Raw genomic sequence first — 12,980 nt, 5'->3', positions numbered from 1 at the left:
AAAATATATTCATTTTTTCAAGAGAAGACTTATGTAGGCTCACTCTTTATGTATATATATATATATATATATATATATATTATATAAAATACTAATTAAACTCGCTGTGTTATAAGTTAATGAAACGGGCAAAGTGAAATGTTGGCAATGAGAGTTATTGGAAGCTCCCAATGGGAACCACAGGGACCTAGTAGTGGTAGATAGTGGTGAGATTCCTGAGAGTGGTTGTATATTATAGCATGCTTCATATATAAAAATCCTTATGAAATATAGAAATAACAACTTTACATATGTATGATTTTTTTCATATGTCTATTTTGTATACTGTGTATATTTTTCCTGTCACCTCTTGTCCATCCTATTTTCCCTTTATTCCATTTATTATTAGGGAATTTCATTGATGTAATATCATGTATTTACATAAATAGTCATGTATGACATGAAATATGGAAGAGTTGCTAATGAGAGTCTCATTTAATGTCTATGATTTTGAGATTGTCATCATTAATACAGTTATCTCTACTTATATCCATTTTTCCAAATGCAATTTAAACTTCTTAAATATTTCTGGGCAAGAAATATGTGTGTGTGTGTGTGTGTGTGTGTGCCTGTGTAATTTACAATATATATGTAACCATGCCTTTCTGATAAAATAATTTTTGACCCACATATAGCTTATTCCTGTAATTTACTGAGAATCCTCCTGCAATAATCACTGATAGGTAAATAGTTTTAAAGCACATTTACTTTTAGTCATTTTATTGAGTTTTGAAGCATATAACCTGTTAGAAAGGCAAAAATTAATTACATATATTCAAAAGAAGACTGTAAACTATAAAAGCTGGTTTTTGGAATTTTCCATAATTATCATCAATATCTTCATCATCATCTTCATCTTCACTGAGTATTATCTATAAATCACATGTTAACGTATCCCAGAGTGGATCAACAGACTGAGGCGGCATATAGATTGAGGTAGTCTTCCTTGTAGTTACAACCATACCAGCCGTCCAGGCCTCATAGAAAGTGTATTGGATGCATTTCCTCAGAGAGGAACTAGATTTGGACTTGAGCATTCTGCTGCCTGACCCATGTGTCTTTTCATTACTTCCTCTCCAATTCTTCTCTAGATGGACTAGGTTCTTATGTAAGATGTACGCTGCTCATGAATATGCAAATTACTTGAGTTTATGGCAGTAAATACAGGAATGTCCACACCCTGAAAACAGCCTTTGATCAGTGTCCTCTCCACAGTCCCTGAACACACTGACTCTAACCATGGGATGGAGCTGCATCTTTCTCTTGCTCCTGTCAGTAACTGCAGGTAAGGGGCTCACCATTTCCAAATCTGAAGAAGAGAAATGGCCTGGGATGTCACTCACATCCACTCTGCCTTTCTCTTCACAGGTGTCCACTCTGAGGTCCAGCTTCAGCAGTCTGGAGCTGAGCTGGTGAGGCCTGGGTCCTCAGTGAAGCTGTCCTGCAAGACTTCTGGATATACATTCACAAGCTACGGTATAAACTGGGTGAAGCAGAGGCCTGGACAGGGCCTGGAATTTATTGGATATATTTATCTTGGAAATGATTATACTGAGTACAATGAGAAGTTCAAGGGCAAGGCCACACTGACTTCAGACACATCCTCCAGCACAGCCTACATGCAGCTCAGCAGCCTGACATCTGAGGACTCTGTGATCTGTTTCTGTGCAAGACACAGTGTATTAACCACATCCTGAGTGTGTCAGAAATACTGGAGAGCAAGAAGCTGTGCTGGAACTGAGATGACAGAAAGATTAATCTTTAGACTTTTTCAGAAATCGTCATTTTGAATTTCCATTTATTTCCTCCTCCTCACTGCCCTATAGTGCCTTTGTCAGCTTTCTAAAGGTCTATCTATGGGTAAAGTGAGGCTGTTTGGTAAACCCACAGTTTACCATACCTTGTGAATTTCTTCATCAGTGACCACCTCCATTGACATATTTCTTATTCAATAAAACAATAAAAATGGAAATTTTTTTATGCATGATAAAAATATCACTGTATCCTGAGAGAGCAGAACTTTTTTGAAAATGTTGGGGATAATGTATAATAGTAATTTGATCTATGAAATGCAAATCACCAATATTTGGGCAAGCAACACTGCTTCATAATCTTAAATAATTAGTGACCTCAAGTGTGTTAATTATTGTCCCACATTCCAGCAGAATTTCATGGTCTCTTAGAAGGTGGGAAATATTTTTATCAGAATGCAGACGCATGTAAATATATCTGTAGGTTGGTCAAAATATCATTAAATCACTTTTCATCGAACTCCTTTACCAACACAATGTCTATGCCTGTTAATTGAGGTAGGTTCTGAGATATACATAAGTGTTTGATCTCATATTTACTTCCTTCCCAGTCTCAGTAATCATCCCTACAGTCACTAGACTTTTTGGAACATGGACCTATACTGATACAGCATCAACTCTCATAGTCCATTGCATACCTGTTGCTCAGCTTTGTTTTGTAGAGTAATTGTGAACGTGTGTCTCTGCATGCACATGTGGGTCTTATGTTTGTTTTTGGTGGCTTTCCTCTGTTTGTTTGTTTCGTCTTATTCCCATTTGTTTGCTTTTCCTTCATCTCACTGTATTTCTTTTTTCTTATGTTTAGTTTCTGTCTATCTTCTAATTAGATACTAAAAACAGAATTATACTAGGAGAAGATTGGGTAGGTGTTGAGGAATGGAAATCAGTAATAAGAATATATTGCGTGAAGAAATCTGTTTTCAATAAAAATAGAAAAATATATCTTTAAATATTAATAAATAAACTAATAATTCTGATAATATCATTTTCTGTAAATATCTCATAAGATCAAATGCCTATACTTTAGGTATCATGTCTTTGTTTAAATTGTTCAAAGTATAATCAGAAGCCAGGTATGAGGGGATTTAAGCATAAGGAATATGTAAAAACATAATTCTAAGTCATATTGCAATACAGAATTACAATATTTGGGTTTTATCCTCTCTTCATCTCTCTCTCTCTCTCTCTCTCTCTCTCTCTCTCTCTCTCTCTCTCTCTCTCTCTCTCCCTCTCTCTCTCTCTCTCTCTCTCTCTCTCTCCCTGTAAGATCTTTTCCATTACTAATCTCTAAGTGTATAGAGAAGTTTATATTACTTTTATTTCTCCTCTTTGCAGGTGTCTAAGGGGGAAACAGAGCCTGTGAAGGGATAATAATGAGAATGTTGTACAGAATGACTTTGCCAATCTGGACAAGATTTTGGGGATTCTAAGCACAGGCAGTTTAGTGTAGGTATATTTCAATACAATAGAATTTGGAAAAGGATCTCCAGGCAACAATCATTTTCTTAATAATTCTAAATGCAGTTGCTCAATGAAGTTTAAGGTATGACCATAGTTAAAAAAATCATGATGTTCTTCTTCAGACCAATTGCCCTTAGGAATATCGATGCAAAAACACTCAATAAAATTCTGACAAACCGAATCCAAGAACACATCAAAATGATCATCCATGATGATCAAGTAGGCTTCGTTCTAAGGATGCAGGGATGGTTTAATATATGGAAAACCATCTATGCAATCAAATATATAAACAAATTCAAAGACAAAACATCACAATCATCTTGTTAGATGCTGAGAAAGCATTTGACAAAATCCAATACCCATTCATGATAAAAGTCTTGGAATGATCAGGAATTCAAGGCCAGCACATAAACATAATAAAAGCAATATATAGAAAACCAGTAGCCAACATCAAAGTAAATGGAGAGAAACTTGAAGCAATCCCACTAAAATCAGGGACTAGACAAGGCTGCCCACTTTTCCCCTACCTATTGAGTATATTACTTGATGTCCTAACCAGAGCAATTAGACAACAAAAGGAAATCAAAGGGATACAAATTGTAAAGGAAGTTGTCAAAATATCACTATTTGCAGATGATATGATAGTATGTATGTGACCCTAAAAATTCCATCAGAGAATTCCTAAACCTGATAAACAGCTTTCATGCAGTAGTTAGATATAAATGATATAACTAAGGAAGTATAAGATCTGAATGATAAGAACTTCACGTCTCTGTGGAAATAAATCGAAGAAGATCTAAGAAGATAGAAAGATCCCCTATGCTCATGGATTGTCAGGACTAACATAGGAAAAATGGCTAACTTGCCGAAAGCAATCTACAGGTTCAATGCAATTCCCCATCAAAATTCCAACTCAATTTGTCACCAAATTAGAAAGGGCAATTTGCAAATTCATCTGGAATAACAAAACACCTAGGATAGCAAAAAATATTTGCAGAAATTTGGACATAGTATCACCTAAAGATCCAGCAATAGTACTCCTCAGCATATTCCCAGAAGATATTCCAACATGTAATAAGGACAAATGCTCTACTATGCTCATAGCAGCCTTATTTATAATAGCCAAAAGTTGGAAAGAACCCCAATGTCCGTCAACAGAGGAATGGATACAGAAAATGTGGTATGTTTATTCACTAGAGTACTACTCAGCTATTAAAAACAATGAATTTATGAAATATTTAGACAAATGGATAGATTTGGAGGATATCATCCTAAGTGAGGTAACCAAATCAGAAAAGAACACACATGATATGCACTCACTGGTATGTGGATATTAGCCCAGAAATGTAGAATACCCAAGATACAATTTGCAAAACACAAGAAAATCAAGAAAAAGTAAGACCAAAGTGTGAATAAAATCCATGTGTGCATTTAGTCAAGGAAAACTCCTGCATAGACATTGTACCAGATCAGCAAGTGTTTTGATCTTCATATTAGTTAAACTTGGTAGAATAAACTCATATTATTTATTTACCGTCTTACAGAATTTGGACATTTTTGAATGGAGGATATTATGTGAGGAGGATTTCTATATACATCCATACTACTCCTGTGCATTGCAACCTATGAGAACCATCAGCACAGCATATGATGGAGTATGAAGTACAGCATTATAGACATTACCCAGCATATCAGGGGTTATAAAATACCAAGACACAACCATTTAGAACCCTGAATTGTAGGGATAAATCTTCCTGTACGGAAGAAGTCCCTGATGCTCTGAGGATGCTGCCATGTAAACTGACAATTCATAAGATACCACATGAATTCTGACCAGGGATGGAAGATAAAACATGCATGTTACTGGTGTTATTTCTATCCTGTAATATTATGTGCATCTAATTAATGAAACAGAAGTTAAAGTACAATAGGTATGAATATTCTGAATCCATATAATATGTATTTGTAGGATGTTTAAATATACTTCATATAGTTAAGTACATATGTACACAAAGTCCTAAAGAGTGGGACTGGTTTCTCTCAATCCTGAGTTAACACTTCAAAACTATCCTCCATTTGTGAAACATCAACTTCTAAACAGCTTTACTACCACATGCCTTGCCCATAAATAAGAGGAGCCTGGATTGGAAAGCTATTCTGGTAGAGATAAAGCTTTATAAGTACACAGATTCTCTGTCTATTAGGTTCTATATCATGGGGATTTCCTCTCAACCCTCACCCCATTAAATGGATGCACATGCAGGTTGAGAAACAGATTGAGTTGAAGATAGACTTGCTTGCTTTCTACTTCCTTGTCAATGTGAATTTCTTTTGGGCTCTTAATTTTTCTGTGAGTACCATGGTTCTTCCTCATTTTGTTGTACGTGACTACTCCAGTAATTCCTACATGGTAACATGGGGGCAATATATAATAGCTCAAGACTCATCATTGTACTGCTGCCCTCCTCTGCTCTGTCCAAGGTACAGCCTGATGAAGGTAACAACGACCCTGATCTCTGCTGTTTAGACATTATTACAAATTGATACTGCTAGAGTAGTATCCAACTGCCACTAGGAAAGAGGGTGACTTTAAAAGAAGTATTGAGGATAATGTAGAAACAACTTAAATCCAGACACTGAGACAGGAGTCATCTCCAGATAAACAAGAGCAATTTTTCCCCGAGGCTCAACCAAGTAAGCACACTCTTTTTAGGGTAACCTTACTGCTCAAGTCAGACAGGGCAACTTTATGAGAAATCTACTTGCAGGTGAGATCTGGACCAGCAGGGGGCAAAATGGGGCCAAGAATAGTTAGCAGAGAGATGCTGTTGGTGTGGAGGGGACTCTGTATCTTCTGTTGTTTTCTATCTTAACTTACATTTATGTATTTTGATTGATATGTAATGTTTCCATGCTCAAAGGCAGTGAAGATTCTTTGTTAGACACTTCAGAGATGTATATATATCAAAATGTATATCATATATATTCATGTCTTCAATATGTAATCTTCTCTTGACCTATACACAGTTTATTTACATACTTCAGTTCTGTTAATGCTGCAATAATCACGCATGTATAAAAGTTTCTGAAGTATCTTTAGTTTTGGTTATCTTTTCTAATGTATAAGATATTGGAAAAACAAATGTTAATTGTATGTATTGAAATGAGGCTGTGAATTCTAAGTTAGCTGTTTTTGAAAATTCCCATCACTAGTGTCTTCCTTGTAAACACCTGTAAATCCATCTGTCAACTGTGTCACAAGTGGGGCGACTGTCACAGGCTGCAAATCTTTTTAGTGCACAGGCTCAAATGTTACATCCATTGCCTCAACACAAGGTTCAGGGATGAGGTATGAGTTGAATTTCCTCAGACAAGATTAGGACTTGGGATTCAGCATCCTGACTCCTGACCCAGGTGCCCCCTCTTCTCCAGCATTATGCTTATCTAATATGTATCCTGCTCATGAATATGCAAATCCTATGAGTCTACAGTGGTAAATATAGGGTTGTCTACATGACACAAAAACATAAGATCACTGTTCTCACTACAATTACTGAGCACACAGGACCTCACAATGGGATGGAGCTGTATCATCCTTTTCTTGGTAGTAACAGTTACAGGTAAGGGGCTCACAGTAGCAGGCTTGAGGTCTGGACACATTCTTGGGTTACAATGACATTCAATCTGTCTTTCTCTCCACAGGTGTCAACTCCCAGGTCCAACTGCAGCAGTCTGGGGCTGAGCTGGTGAGGCCTGGGACTTCAGTGAAAATGTCCTGCAAGGCTTCTGGCTACACCTTCACCAGCTACTGGATGGACTGGGTAAAAAAGAGTCCTGGACAAGGCTTTGAGTGGATTGGAAATATTAATCCTAATAGTGGTGGTACTTACTACAATGAGAAGTTCAAGAGCAAGGCCACACTGACTGTGGACAAGTCATCCAGCACAGCCTACATGCAGCTCAGCAGCCTGACATCTGAGGACTCTGCGGTCTATTACTGTGCAAGACACAGTGTTGCAACCACATCCTGAGAGTGTCAGAAACCCTGGAGGAGTAGCAAACTGCCCTGGGACTGAGGAGACTCAAAGAAGCTTTGCTTGTAGACTTGCTCAGCTACAGACATTTAGATAGTCAGTTTCTGTGTGTTTTCCTTAGAGTCCTGTAGTGCTTTTGTCCACTTTGCAAATGGACATCGATTAATCATGTGAGAGTGATTTAGAACGCTCCTAGAGTATCCCATACCTTGTCAATCACCTTCCTCACCAGTGACCATTTCTGTTGACATATTTCTTATGTAATAAAACAATAAAAAAGAAACTGGTTAGGCACGATAAAAATACGCATGGGTTTTTAGAAACAGCAGAACTTCCACTGGATTTGCTAGGTTTAAAGTATAATATGAATTTGACCTGTAAAAGCCCACCAACTTCTGGGTAAACAAAAAAGTACTTTCATCACTGTCTTATGTGACTTCATTTGATTTCTCTATTGTATAGTCTCATAGAAGTTCCAGGCTCTTAGAATATAACAGGTTCATAATTAACAGTTCGTCCTGGTACATTTTTCCTTTGATGAGTATGAGTTTTCATTCCTTATCCTTTTTGATAACTTTTGGTGGATAGTTGATTTTAGTTGATATTAGAATGGCTGCTACAGCTTGTTTCTTGCTACCACTTTATTGGAAATAGTTTTCATCCTTTTACTCTCTTATGATCTTTTAGAGCAGACCTCATCTGAGACTGGCAGGCTGAGTTGTCACAGTTGGTGAGGCAGGATGATCTGCCCTTCATTCAGGTTTAGGTAGATGTTTATTTATATTTTTAATTTTGTGTAATATTCACATTTGAAGTAGCACTTAATAATTCTTTCAATTTCCTCAATGTTTGTTGTCGTATCTACCTTGTCATTTCTGATGTCATTTGGATACAGTTTGTCTGTCTTTTCATTAATTTGGCTTAGGGTTTGTCGGTCTTGTTGATTTTCTCACAGAACCAGCTTGTGATTTGCTTGATTCTTTTATTGTTCCTTTTCTTTATGATTGATTTCTGTCCTGTATTTGATGATTTTGTGCTGTCTGCTTCTCTTGAGTGTGCTTGCTTTTTTTTTTTAATTCTCTTTTTTAATATCTCATTTTTATTAGGTATTTTCTTCATTTACATTTCAAATGCTGTCCCCAAAGTCTCCCATTACCCCCTCCCCCCCGAACTCCCCTACCCACCCACTCCCACTTTCTGGCCCTGGCTTTCCCCTATACTGAGGCATATAAAGTGTACAACACCAAGGGGCCTCTCTTCCCAATGATGGCTGAGTAGGCCATCTCCTGCTACAGATGTGTGCTTGCTTTTTATTTCCCCCAAATCTTTAAGGTGTATATTTAGGTTTCTAGTATAAGATCTCTCTAATTTCCTTCTTTAAAAAAATATTTTATGAGGAGCAGGGAGCGCCATCTTGGTTCTGGGACTCCACCGAACTTAGGAACTTAGTCTGCACAGGTGAGAGTGTGCACCACAGAGGCACACAGCTTCTGGGACAGGCAGGAGCCACAGAGCCGCTGAGGCAGCACCCTTTTGGGGCCGCAGACATCCGGCACCCTCCCAGCCGGAGGACAGTGGTCCGCCCTGCAAGGGAGCCCTCTGCCTCAGGAGCAGGGAGCACAATCTTGGTTCTGGGATTCTGCTGAACTTAGGAACTTAGTCTGCACAGGTGAGAGTGTGCACCACAGAAGCTGTCAGTGGTGCTGTGGTGCACACTCTCACCTGTGCAGACTAAGCAACACAGCATCTGGGAAAGGTCCTGTTTTGGGCCTTCTTCTTCGGCCAGGAGGAGGTCCAAACACCAGATATCTGTGCACCTTCCCTGTAAGAGGAGAGCTTGCCAGCAGAGAGTGCTCTAACCACTGAAACTCAGAGGAGAGAGCCTGTCTCCCAGGTCTGCTGATAGACGTTAATCAGAATCACCAGAAGAACAATCTCTAAACAGAGACAACTATAACAACTAACTCCAGAGATTACCAGATGGTGAAAGGTAAACGTAAAAATCTTACTAACAGAAACCAAGATCACTCACCATCATCAGAACCCAGCACTCCCACTTCGCCCAGTCCAGGGCACCCCAACACACCCAAAAAGCTAGACCTGGATTTAAAAGCATATCTCATGATGATGGTAGAGGTCATCAAGAAGGACTTTAATAACTCACTTAAAGAATTACAGGAGAACATTGCTAAAGAGTTACAAGTCCTTAAAGACAAACAGGATAATACAATCAAACAGGTAGAAGTCCTTAAAGAAAAACAGGAAAACACATCCAAACAGATGATGGAAATGAACAAAACCATACTAGACCTAAAAAGGGAAGTAGACACAATAAAGAAATCCCAAAATGAGGCAACACTGGAGATAGAAACCCTAGGAAAAAAATCTGGAACCATAGATGCGAGCATCAGCAACAGAATACAAGAGATGGAAGAGAGAATCTCAGGTGCAGAAGATTCCATAGAGAACATCGGCACAACAATCAAAGAAAATGGAAAATGCAAAAAGATCCTAACTCAAAACATTCAAGAAATCCAGGACACAATCCAGGACCAAACCTACGGATAATAGGAGTGGATGAGAATGAAGATTTTCAAATCAAAGGACCAGCAAACATCTTCAACAAAATTATAGAAGAAAACTTCCCAAATCTAAAGAAAGAGATGCCCATGAACATACAAGAAGCCTACAGAACGCCAAATAGACTGGATCAGAAAAGAAATACCCCCCAACACAGAATAATCAGAACAACAAATGCAATAAATAAAGACAGAATACTAAAAGCAGTAAGAGAAAAAGGCCAAGTAACATATAAAGGCAAGCCTATCAGAATTACACCAGATTTTTCACCAGAGACTATGAAAGCCAGAAGATCCTGGACAGATGTTATACAGACACTAAATGAACACAAATTCCAGCCCAGGCTACTATACCCAGCCAAACTCTCAATTAACATAGATGGAGAAACAAAAGTATTCCACAACAAAACCAAATTCACACATTATCTTTCCACGAATCCAGCCCTTCAAGGGATAATAACAAAAAAAAAAAAAAAAAAAAAAAAAAAAAAAAAAAAAAAAAAACAATACAAGGACGGGAACCACGCCCTAGAAAAAACAAGAAGGTAATCCCTCAACAAACCTAAAAGAAGACAGCCACAAGAACAGAATGCCAACTTTAACAACAAAAATAACAGGAAGCAACAATTACTTTTCCTTAATATTTCTTAATATCAATGGACTCAACTCCCCAATAAAAAGACATAGACTAACAAACTGGCTACACAAACAAGACCCAACATTTTGCTGCTTACAGGAAACTCATCTCAGAGAAAAAGACAGACACTACCTCAGAATGAAAGGCTGGAAAACAATTTTCCAAGCAAATGGTATGAAGAAACAAGCTGGAGTAGCCATTCTAATATCTGATAAGATTGACTTCCAACCCAAAGTCATCAAAAAAGACAGAGAGGGGCACTTCATACTCATCAAAGGTAAAATCCTCCAAGAGGAACTATCAATTCTGAATATCTATCCTCCAAATACAAAGGCAGCCACATTCATTAAAGAAACTTTAGTAAAGCTCAAAGCACACATTGCACCTCACACAATAATAGTGGAAGACTTCAACACACCACTTTCACCAATGGACAGATCATGGAAACAGAAACTAAACAGGGACACAGTGAAACTAACAGAAGTGATGAAACAAATGGATTTAACAGATATCTACAGAACATTTTATCCTAAAACAAAAGGATATACCTTCTTCTCAGCACTCCATGGTACCTTCTCCAATATTGACCACATAATTGGTCACAAAACAGGCCTCAACAGATACAAAAGTATTGAAATTGTCCCATGCATCCTAACAGATCACCATGGACTAAGGCTGATCTTCAATAACAAAAGAAATAATAGAAAGCCAACATTCACATGGAAACTGAACAACACTCTTCTCAATGATACCTTGGTCAAGGAAGGAATAAAGAAAGAAATTAAGGACTTTTTAGAGTTCAATGAAAATGAAGCCACAACATACCCAAACTTATGGGATGCAATGAAAGCATTTCTAAGAGGAAAACTCATAGCTCTGAGTGCCTCCAAAAAGAAACTAGAGAGAGCACACATTAGCAGCTTGACAACACACCTAAAAGCACTAGAACAAAAGGAAGCAAATTCACCCAAGAGGAGTAGACGGCAGGAAATCATCAAACTCAGGGGTGAAATCAACCAAGTGGAAACAAGAAGAACTATTCAAAGAATCAACCAATCAAGGAACTGGTTCTTTGGGAAAATCAACAAGATAGATAAACCCTTAGACAGACTCCCTAGAGGGCACAGGGAAAGCATTCTAATTAACAAAATCAGAAATGAAAAAGGAGACATAACAACAGATCGTGAAGACATCCAAAACACCATCAGATCCTTCTACAAAAGGCTATACTCAACAAAACTGGAGAACCTGGATGAAATGGAGAAGTTTCTAGACAGATACCAGGTACCAAAGTTGAATCAAGATCAGGTTAATGATCTAAACAGCCCTATATCCCCCAAAGAAATAGAAGCAGTCATTAATAGGTTCCCAACCAAAAAAGCCCAGGACCAGATGGGATTAGTGCAGAGTTCTATCAGACCTTCAAAGAAGATCTAATCCCAGTTCTTCACAAACTATTCCACAAATTAGAAACAGAAGGTACTCTACCCAACTCATTCTATGAAGCCCCAATACTCTGATACCTAAACCACAAAAAGACCCAATAAAGATAGAAAACTTCAGACCAATATCCCTTATGAATATTGATGCAAAAATCTTCAATAAAGTTCTTGCTAACCGAATCCAAGAACACATCAAAACAATCATCCATCCTGACCAAGTAGGTTTCATCCCAGGGATGCAGGGATGGTTCAATATACAGAAATCCATCAACGTAATCCAGTATATAAACAAACTCAAAGACAAAAACCACATGATCATCTCGTAAGATGCGGAAAAAACATTTGACAAGATCCAACACCCATTCATGATAAAAGTCTTTGAAAGATCAGGAACTCAAGGCCCATACCTAAACATGATAAAAGCAATCTACAGCAAGCCAGTAGCCAACATCAAAATAAATGGTGAGAAGCTTGAAGCAATCCCTCTAAAATCAGGGACTAGACAAGGCTGTCCACTTTCTCCATACCTATTCAACATTGTACTTGTAGTCCTAGCCAGAGCAATTCGACAACAAAAGGAGATCAAAGGGATACAAATTGGAAAAGATGAAGTCAAAATATCACTTTTTGCAGATGATATGATAGTATATATAAGTGACCCTAAAAATTCCACCAGAGAACTCCTAAACCTGATAAACAGCTTCGGTGAAGTAGCTGGATATAAAATTAACTCAAACAAATCAATGGCCTTTCTCTACACAAAGAATAAACAGGCTGAGAAAGAAATTAGGGAAACAACACCCTTCTCAATAGTCACAAATATAAAATATCTTGGCGTGACTCTAACTAAGGAAGTGAAAGATCTGTATAATAAAAACTTCAAGTTTCCGAAGAAAGAAATTATAGAAGATCTCAGAAGATGGAAAGATCTCCCATGCTCATGGATTGGCAGGATCAACATTGTAAAAATGGCTATC

At 37.8% G+C, this 12,980-nt stretch overlaps 2 pseudogenes; both read left to right on the top strand.

Annotated features, from left to right (window-relative positions):
- The first annotated feature begins 1,361 nt into the window (after positions 1 to 1,361).
- LOC110288967 (Ig heavy chain V region 93G7 pseudogene) lies at positions 1,362 to 1,736 on the top strand (annotated as a pseudogene).
- Positions 1,737 to 5,726: 3,990 nt separating this feature from the next.
- LOC110288968 (Ig heavy chain V region 1-72 pseudogene) lies at positions 5,727 to 7,342 on the top strand (annotated as a pseudogene).
- Positions 7,343 to 12,980: the final 5,638 nt, after the last annotated feature.

This window comes from Mus caroli, unplaced genomic scaffold (genome assembly GCF_978045245.1).
Source record: "Mus caroli unplaced genomic scaffold, Mus_caroli_1 scaffold_14, whole genome shotgun sequence".
Lineage (NCBI taxonomy): Eukaryota > Metazoa > Chordata > Mammalia > Rodentia > Muridae > Mus > Mus caroli.
The sequence above is the reverse complement of the archived record's forward strand: the minus strand, read 5'-3'. Positions and strand labels throughout refer to the sequence as shown.